Consider the following 9,821-nt stretch of genomic DNA (forward strand, 5'->3'; position numbering starts at 1 on the left):
TTGTTTAATCCTGAAAAGTTTAATCCATCTAGGTTTTTTTTTTCTTCTTTCTTTCGTCGTTGAAAGACTCCTTTTGGAGATTTTTCATTTTCGTTTAACATAATAATAATAACGCAAGGATTTTCCTTCCTGAAAAGGATTAACGATGTGACTTTTTTTTTCTTTGATGTAATAATGTATCCGATGGAACAGAAAATACATCCGATGTAACAATAAAATTTAATAAAAATAGTTGGGATAAATGATGATAAATGTTGGTCGAGCAGGTAAATCAGTTGTTGTATCAGTTGTTCGTAATGAATTATTTTAATCGTATCTCCTATTTCCCGTTCACGAGTATTTATTAATCGAGAAAAATGTTTTATAAAGTTCTTTGAACTTTATAATCGATAAACTTTCGCCAACTTTCAATTTCGTAGAGATAAAACATTCGAAAGACTTTATGTTATAACTTTATGAACATTGGACGAAAGCGGAAGTTTGAATAAACAATAACGAGAAATAAAAATTATATTGAACGAATAATTACTTACTGAGCAAATTGAAAATCGTCGAATATACGAAAATGTATTTTCAAAGTATTTTCTTTCATTTTTCTGTATAGGAAAATTTTGAGGAACGAATTGTACGATGAATGAATTTGTCGTAACAAGCTTTCAAATACGAGAAGAGGAGGGAGGGAAATGTACGGCCTTTAAAAAGATTAAAGATCAACCCCTCTCCTGATCAAAGAATATAAAACAAATATAAAAAAAAAAAAAAAGGTTAATGCACGCTATTAAGTTGATTATAAGAGGCTGCAAAATTCTATTCTTTTTCATCCTTTTACTGGCAAAAAGAGATCGGAAAAACGTTGGTTGGCAATATCATGAACATCCTGTGTATCATTTATTTGATTTATATCGCAAAGTGAAATTATCCTTTTCGCGTGTACAGTTAAAAAAAGAAAATAAAATAATTACATAATTACATAAGACGTAACAGTAGTAATATTGTAATTGAACTGTTATGTCTATAAATATAATAATGCGAATAAAAAACACGATTAACGCGTTTTCTTCGTCTTATATCTGTAAGCAATTTTTCTCTCTTTTCCAAATAGCATTCCATTCTTGTTTCCGTCATGGAACAAACTATTTTATCATCGAAGTAACACGGATTGCGTTACCAATCCAATTCGCTTGGAATGCCAAATCCTTTGGCCGGGCAATATAATAGAAACGTAGATACCTGTAGATTACATTACCGAGAACGTATTACACCTCTGACTATCAAGTATCGGGATATGCTAGAATGACTAATGTATCTTAGAAACCACTAGTTCATCTATGCAACAATTCACTCGTGTACGAAAAAACAATTGGAAATTGAGACCATTTTAGTCGAAGTGAAATCATTGATCTGAAACACACGCTTTATATCTTATTCGTAATAAAAGGCCACGAGTTGAGATATATATAAAATCATGCGTCTATGTTAATCATATAAGAATCGAATTATTTCTTAGAATTTTCATCGTAAAACGAAGTTAAGAAAAGTTGTGGATCTGTAAGAAAGATCGATGAAATTCGATGTCACGTTTTGAAAACTGAGAATTGACAGAATTGTAGGCTTATCAAAAGCGAAATCATTAATCTGAAATTATCTTATTCTAACGTAAGGGAAATATTAAAATTATCTTGTATTAATAACAGAATCGAATTATTCAGAATTTTAGCTTAAAATTTACATTGTTAAAATGTAATTTGCCATTACAACCAACGTGGATTTCAGCTGTAAGAAAGATCGGTGAAATTCAGTGACGTTTTTTTCTTGATCGAGTTAAACTTTGATCTAAAGATAAACGAAACTGTAAGAAAGGTGCATTCACTTTTCGCCGAACCATAGAAACAATTCGTGCGAATTTCGTTTGGGTTACATAGCTTGTTTATTCGATGCACGTGTACCCAGACCCATGGAACTTTGAACGTTTATACGAGAACGTCACGAACCCCGTACCATGTTTTATCAACTGTAGCACAGATTTTACAAATGCAATTTGATTCGAATTATTGGCGAATGATATAATAATTCGCATAAGTGTCGATGATGATTTACACATGGATGAAAAAATTAAAACGAAGTAAATTCATTAATTATCATTATATCTTCATTATTTATTATTTATTATTTATTTGACACTTTTTTTTATTAATCAAAATACAGATTTGCGAGCGAGAAATAAAAAATGTTGTGTATTGATATTGATGTATTGATATTAACGAATTGTTATATTAATTTTGTATTAATTATATAAAATAATGAGTTTAATCTTTGAATATACTTTCACTCGAAGTTTATTACGAAAAAGAAAAATTGTCGATGAACTTTTAATTCAATGCACATACATTGATACATTTTTATATTTTAACAATTAAAAAATTATTTTTAATTTTATTTTGAATACAATTATATCTAGAAACATTTTTCACAATAGATAGAGCACTAAAAATTGAACTTTTTTCAATTTATGAAAAGTCAATACCGATAATATTGAAACGATTAATACCAAATTAGCTAAAACAATTAGTTAAATTTATAGCTCTTCGTATTATTATACGTTGTACATTAACATAATTAATATATTTGTATATTGTGTGAACTTTACAATCTAGTTAGTTATACTTTAGTGAACTTCGTATTACGTGAACTTCACTATAAATGAATCAATTAATCATTGTCCTCATACAAATTAGGAGAAGAAACAATAATATTCTTCGTAGATTTATGTAACGTATGAATATAAGAAACAAATCTTCATCATAAAGTCTGATTATCTTATACAAAATGCATCTAATAAACTTGTCATTAATGCGACGTTAAACCTTCAAAAAAATAGAAAATGATAGAATTTAAATAATTAACAATTACCAATTATTACCAATTACCAAAAAAGAAAAATAACATTCTTACGTTACGAAGTTTAATAATATCATTCGCTTAAATTCTATTAACATTTTTACGAAAAAGAAAAACACTTGTTTAATTTAACTTTATTAAAATTTCTATAAATTAGATACAGATAAATATATACAATCCAAAAGGAAAATCTTTTTCTTCCTCCCGAAATAGCAATAATTTTGAATAAATCAATAATTAATAATAAATGAATTATTTTATTTATTACATTATCTTGCGATCTATTTTTCTCTATATTGATTATTTCGTTTTACGCGCAAAATTTTCTCTCAAAGGGATTAAAATTCGTCCTGTAGGTGTACGTCATTTTGTCGAGCAGGTATTGTCGTCAAAATCTACTTTGTTGCGTTTGGATCCACCCGCGTGGTTTTAATGGTCCGATGCGTCGCGACGCTACGCGTCATAAAGTCCTGCTATCAGATGGTTTCCGCGAAACTCGTACGCAAGTCTAATTGCACAATTACTTCAAAGATTGAAACGCTAGGTTGCACGTTAAACTTGAACTTAACACACATATATTTAACTTTTTGATAGGTCAGTTAACAAAAGAAGAGGAATTGTAAATAGTGTTTTTTTAATTATCTCTAAATCTTGATTATTACATAGTGAATTTTATGATGTGTTACATCTTAAAGTAAATAGTTTGTATAAATAATTCAAATTTCTTTATTAATATACTTGTGTATAATTATTATTTAAATTATTATCAAGTTACTTAAAATTTTTCGGAATATATGAAATTCAATTTACATATGATATGAAATATACAAAGAAAAGACTCATTAATTATTTATAAGAAAATAAAATCTATGATAAAATTCATAAAATAATATTTATTAATTTATTCACACGTTATTTATACAAGAAGAATCTTTATTATTTCTTAGATATTTCTTTTATTCAATTTAATATCCTTTTGCTAAAAATGATCTTGTTTCAAAAATAATAAATGAATAATATTATAATCATCGTTATATCATGTTACATAATTCGCTCAAATATACGAAGAATGATTGTTTCAATATCTAAACAAGAATCTGTCAGAAGATTCGAAAATGCAAGTAATATGTGAAATTATCTTTTAATCTCTTGTTAACTCTTATAATTGTTCATTCATCGTTAAGATGTTATAAATATGTTTAAATTTTGAAAAGATTCAGAGATAATAAATTTTCATAACGAATAACGAATAATATTTTTCTGATCAAAAAATTCTTAAAATCGAAATTTCTTAATTTCGGCTATTTCTAATTATTTATTATTTGATTAAAATTTTAAAATTCGAACATCCAATTTATTTGTGAATCACGATCGTCGAAACGTTATTACTTTGTCATTACTTTTTTCAAATTAATTATTTTTGTAAAGAATTTTAGTTAACAAGAATTTTTTATTTATTCATTTCAATATAATTATGTTGCAACATTTTACTATTGAATGTTTTAATACTGCTTCTATTATTGCTTTTTGTAAATGAGGACACAATTTGGAAGCTATTTGTTATTACGAAAGGGGGTCACGATTCGAAATAAGCCAGGAACTAGTGTTCTAATGTTATAGACGCATCTGTCGACGTTTAACAATAGAAATAGCCAAGCAATACAAATTCCATTAGCTGACGGCGAGATAGGCATTATATACGAAATATATATTTCAAACAAATATTCAAGTAAAATATTTATTATTTATTATTTTAAAAACATATTTGAAATAATTATATTATTTTAATATTTTTTTATTGTATTTGAATTGAATAATAAATTTATTATTTGATTTCATAGAATACAGAATAATTTCTGTACATGAAATTTCTAAATTTAAAAATTGATTTTAAACTATATATCAAAAATCTTCTCAAACCTAACAATCAAATTTGGAGAAAATAGATTTTGCGAATAAACTTTTCTTGAAAATATAATATTTCAAATATATATTTTAATATATTAACTCAATATTAATATTATATATTCGTCAAACAAGTATTCTCCTTAAAAAAAAAAAAAGATTCAGAGGTAATAAATTTTCATTCGAATAACGAATAATATTCTTCTGATCAAAAAATTCTTAAAATCGAAATTTCTTAATTTCGATTATTTCTAAATTATTTATTATTTGATTAAAATTTTAAAATTCGAAGAAACTATTTCTAACACTTCAACACTTTGCAACACGATTCAATATCATAAATAAAAATTTCATATAATATCCCATAAAATTTGTTTCTCCGATAAATTTTTCAAATATTTCCAACCAACAACACTATCGAATAATATTCGACCTAACCTACAAAAACAAAACGATTCGTAATAATCTTCGTAATCAAACTACTTTCCAAATCATTTCCCCATCTTGCATAGATCCGCGCATATATAAGGAACGAAGATGCGAAAAGCGATCACGATCAAACTCCTTTCTCAGGAACTCCATTCACGCCGGGGTTCGTCGCCCGTTTCCCTCTCTCTTTCCCTCTCTCTCTCCCTCTCTCTCCCTTCCTCCCTCCCTCTCTAAGCGCGTGAGAGGCTTAAAGCGAAAGGTCGCGCGCGACGTTTCCCTCGGAAGTGGGGTCTAGGCTAAGGTTCGGCGCGCGTGCGAGGAAGAGGCGTCGCGATGCCACGCGTCGTAGGCTCCACTATTGGCGTGGATTTCCACGAAACACGGTAGACGGCCTCGCGGCGCTGCCCGAATGACAGAATCAATTCCGAGTCTGCCGTGGGACAAACCGGCCTCCAAAATTAGACGGCGGGGGGCGTGGATGCGCGACCCCAGACGCCGCGACGCCGGCATTGTGTGTAGACGCTAATTTTACAATAGCCGTTTTCAGTGCCAGCTTCAGTGAACGAAGAGCACGTGCGGCGTCCCGACGACGCTCTCCTCGGGCCTCGCGTTAACGCGGGACGAGTCCAAAACGCTTTGGGGACGAGGGGGAGGGAGGGTATCGGTCGAAGGGGGAGGGACAGATCGAGCGAAAAGAAGGAGGAGAAGGAGAGAGAGAGAGAAAGAGAGAGAGAGAGAAGCGGAGAAGGCGTAAACTTAACTTTGGTGTACGATCTTTTAAAAGGGGGACTTTTGCGCGATCAAACATTACGACTAAATATAAAACGGGTAACTGGGATTTACGTACACCCTTGATATGCTATGTATATGTGTATGTGTGTGTGTGTGTGTGTGTGTGTGTGTAGCACAGGCGTAGGTGGGTGGGTCTGTACGTATTGTTGTCCGAGAAATTACGTAGGTCGGTCAAGTGAGTGGAGAAGATACAGGAGGGATGGGATGGGTATATGAGATGGGGATAGGTAGAGGTTTCTCTTGATCTATATATTGTTAGGGAGCAGCAATTTACTTAATTGAAGTAAAATAAATTTTTAGAGAGGTGTGATGTAATTGTTTTTTTAGTGTTTAATTTTTTAAAAATAAAAAATTTTTCGAGAATAATTATTTATTCTATTTGATATGATTCTGTTTAAAATTGACAAAATTGAGTCTTTATAAAGATTCTTTATGCATCTATCTATATGTAAATTATTTAAAATATATAATTATTTTTGAAAAAATTCGATTTTTATTTAAAGAATTTTTTAAAAAAAAAGAAATGTTTAAATCTAATGTTTCTTATGCTTATTATAATGATTGGGTGAAATAAACTTTAAATGTGTAATTATTATAAAACAAAATAAACTATAATTATTTTATTTAAAATTTCTAAATCGTTAAAAACTTGTTTTATAATTTTTCTTCTTTCAAAGTTATACTGTTCGTAATATTCCTTGAAAATTCTTCAGGTCGAAAAATATGTGATATTTTTTTTCTCTAACATAAATTTATTCATTAGTATAAATTATATTTTGTATTTTATTTTTATATTTATATATTTTATATTTATATATTTATATATTTTGTATTTTATTTTATTTCTTAAAAATTAACTGTCATAGAACATACATAGATTGACAAGTTCATTGGCACAAGAATAAATCGATAAAAAATTAGAAAAAACATTTCTTATAACAGATGGTGAGAAACGATCACTTTACGACTCGATAATGATCAGTTGCAAACTGTTAAAACTACATCAAAACCAAATAAATTAAAATAGAAAGTTGATTTTCAACTTGTCCAGATATTTGACACTTTATCTTTTCGTTTAATGCAATGTTATGTAAAAGGATAGCACTTATAAAATCATGATGAAACGAAGAATCGAATTATTTTACTTTTTTACAACTATTTTACCTCGAAATGAAATTTTACTTTTTTTTCGAAATATATAATGAGAATAGATTATTCAAATTAATTTAGGCATTATTTCGATTAAGATAATAAGTTATAATAATATTATTTTAATAAGTATTTCAAAGTAAAGAATTCGCAAAACTTATTGAATAACTTAATAACTTATTGCCTTTCTGAAAAGAAATGTGGAAAAAAATATTTTTGATCATTTTGATAGAAATTTATATTTAAATATTACATTTCAATATAATCTTTTAATATCTGTAAACCGAGCAATTTATGTAATTATATCTGATTTTCTAATATCACTTTAATGTTACATTTTTCATTCGTCACTTATAAAATGATGCAATTATATAATTAATCGTATCTTTTTTTATTTTTGAAGAAATAAATGAAAATTTGATGATTATACGTTTTGATAATAGAAAGTATGTTCGAAATACATTCTATGTTTAATATATTACATAGTATTATATAATATTACAATTACGAATACAATTAAATTGATATTTAATATATTATTGTTGCATCATAATCTAGTAATAATTATTTACGTATCTTTTTTAGTACAAAATTTAATAAAACGAGATAATTTATTTATTAATTGTCTTCGATTTATGGATTTCGAATGATCGTTTATTTTTAAATTATTATTTATATTAAATTTTATTTTTTTTTATTTATATTAAATTTTATATTAAATTTTATTTTTAAATTAAATTTTTTCGTTTTTAAATTTTGATCGATAGTTGAAGAATATAATATGATAAATTCTTCATTTTTTATTTATTTTAATTAAAACTACATCGAGACTTTTTATTATTAATTTTTAAATAAATAAAGAAACCGTATTCATATTAATCTAATTTAGATGATTTCTGTAAAATTCATATTTTCTTCTAAAAAGCAATCTTTTATCATGTTGCTATATACAAAATTTACATACATGAATTTTAATATTTTATATTTTAATAACTATATACATCTTATTATACATATATCATATAATCGTTTTTTTCTATTTTTAGCAAATAATTAATATAAGTAATCAAGAAATATCTTTTTTTTATAAGAATATACAAAATATTTGCATATTATAATATAATATTTGCATATTAATCGCTTAAAAAAAAGAAAATTAATAAATATAATTAAAACAAGATTTGTTTTATTCTATAAAACAAACTTTTTGCATATTAATTTTGTCATTTGATTAAAATATTGCTTCGTGTCTGGTTACATTTAATACGTATCGAACATTAATATCATACTGGATGCAGATAAAATTATTGCAGGTTCTATTACCTGAGTCCACGTGAAGGACCACCTCTCACGTTACTTGTTAGCCCTTGTAGTGGACCGATATCATGGACCGTCAGTTACGTTGAACCACCAGAGAACGCTGAAGAAACAGATGGAGCAAAATGTATGTAAGAATTAAAATATATTAAATATTATAATTAATAAAAAAATTTAAAGTCGAACGAATTCTATTATTCTTTTAAGAGAGCAAAATGTATAATTTATTTATAAAATAGATTAATTGTCAAGAAAATTTAAAAAATTGCATTAAGTGCAAATATTTATTTTAAATTATTAATTATTTTTTTTTCATAATGATTATGTTTGTTAATTTGGAGTAATAAAGTATAAATTATATTGTAGTGTATATATAATTCATAATGTAAACATAATTAATCACTGAATATTTTTATGTTGATCATCTATAATGTATTTAATATTTCTTAATATTATTGTTAATATAGCTTATTAAAAATTTCAAATTGAAAAAAATGTTTTTGATATTATTACAGTTTTCAAATTTTTCAATAAATCTTGTAATAAAATATGAAAATGTTTTTTTAAGTTTATTAAGTTTATTATTATCTTTCAATTATTTTAATGAATTATTTTTCAATATTATATTATTACAGCAGAATATAAATAAAATTTTATTGCTTTTGCAACTTTTCATATGTATATAATTATTATATAATATTATATATAAAAATCTATCTTATTTTTAAAAAATTCAACTTTTTTTTATCATAATATATGATTAAAATTTTATTTTTATTTTTCAAAATTTATCAAAATAAATAGCAGAAAAAATCTTTTATCGAATTGATGAATATTCAAAATTATTGCAGAAATAATTATTTTTGAATTATGAAAAAAAATTTAAGTTAAAACTTATCATATAGGTTTTATTTAAAAATATTAATCGATTGATAGAATATTTAACAAATTGAAATAATTTGAAATTATAAATTTCTATATAAATATATTTCTAAATATATATAATTAAAATAATACATGTGACAAAATATAATCAACAGCTCAAACACGATGGCCTGTGAAGAGTTTAAAGCCAGGTTCCCCTCTTTTCTCATATGAAGGTGCGGAGGATCAGAATTTCACAATATCGAAGACACGCGCTGGCCTCTATTGGTTTGAAATTAAATCCGTGCACCCTCCTGGTGTCAATTTGNAAAATTGTTACCAAGCACGGTGCTTTTGTACGCGACGTCAAGCAATTTGAACCACATACCCCAATTATACGTAAATGAAAAAGAAAATCGTCGTCGTTCGTTAAGATTTCAGCAACGAAGAAGCAAACGTCGACTTAC

The sequence above is a fragment of the Apis dorsata genome, unplaced genomic scaffold, assembly GCF_000469605.1.
Source record: "Apis dorsata unplaced genomic scaffold, Apis dorsata 1.3 scaffold_342, whole genome shotgun sequence".
Taxonomy (NCBI): Eukaryota; Metazoa; Arthropoda; class Insecta; order Hymenoptera; family Apidae; genus Apis; species Apis dorsata.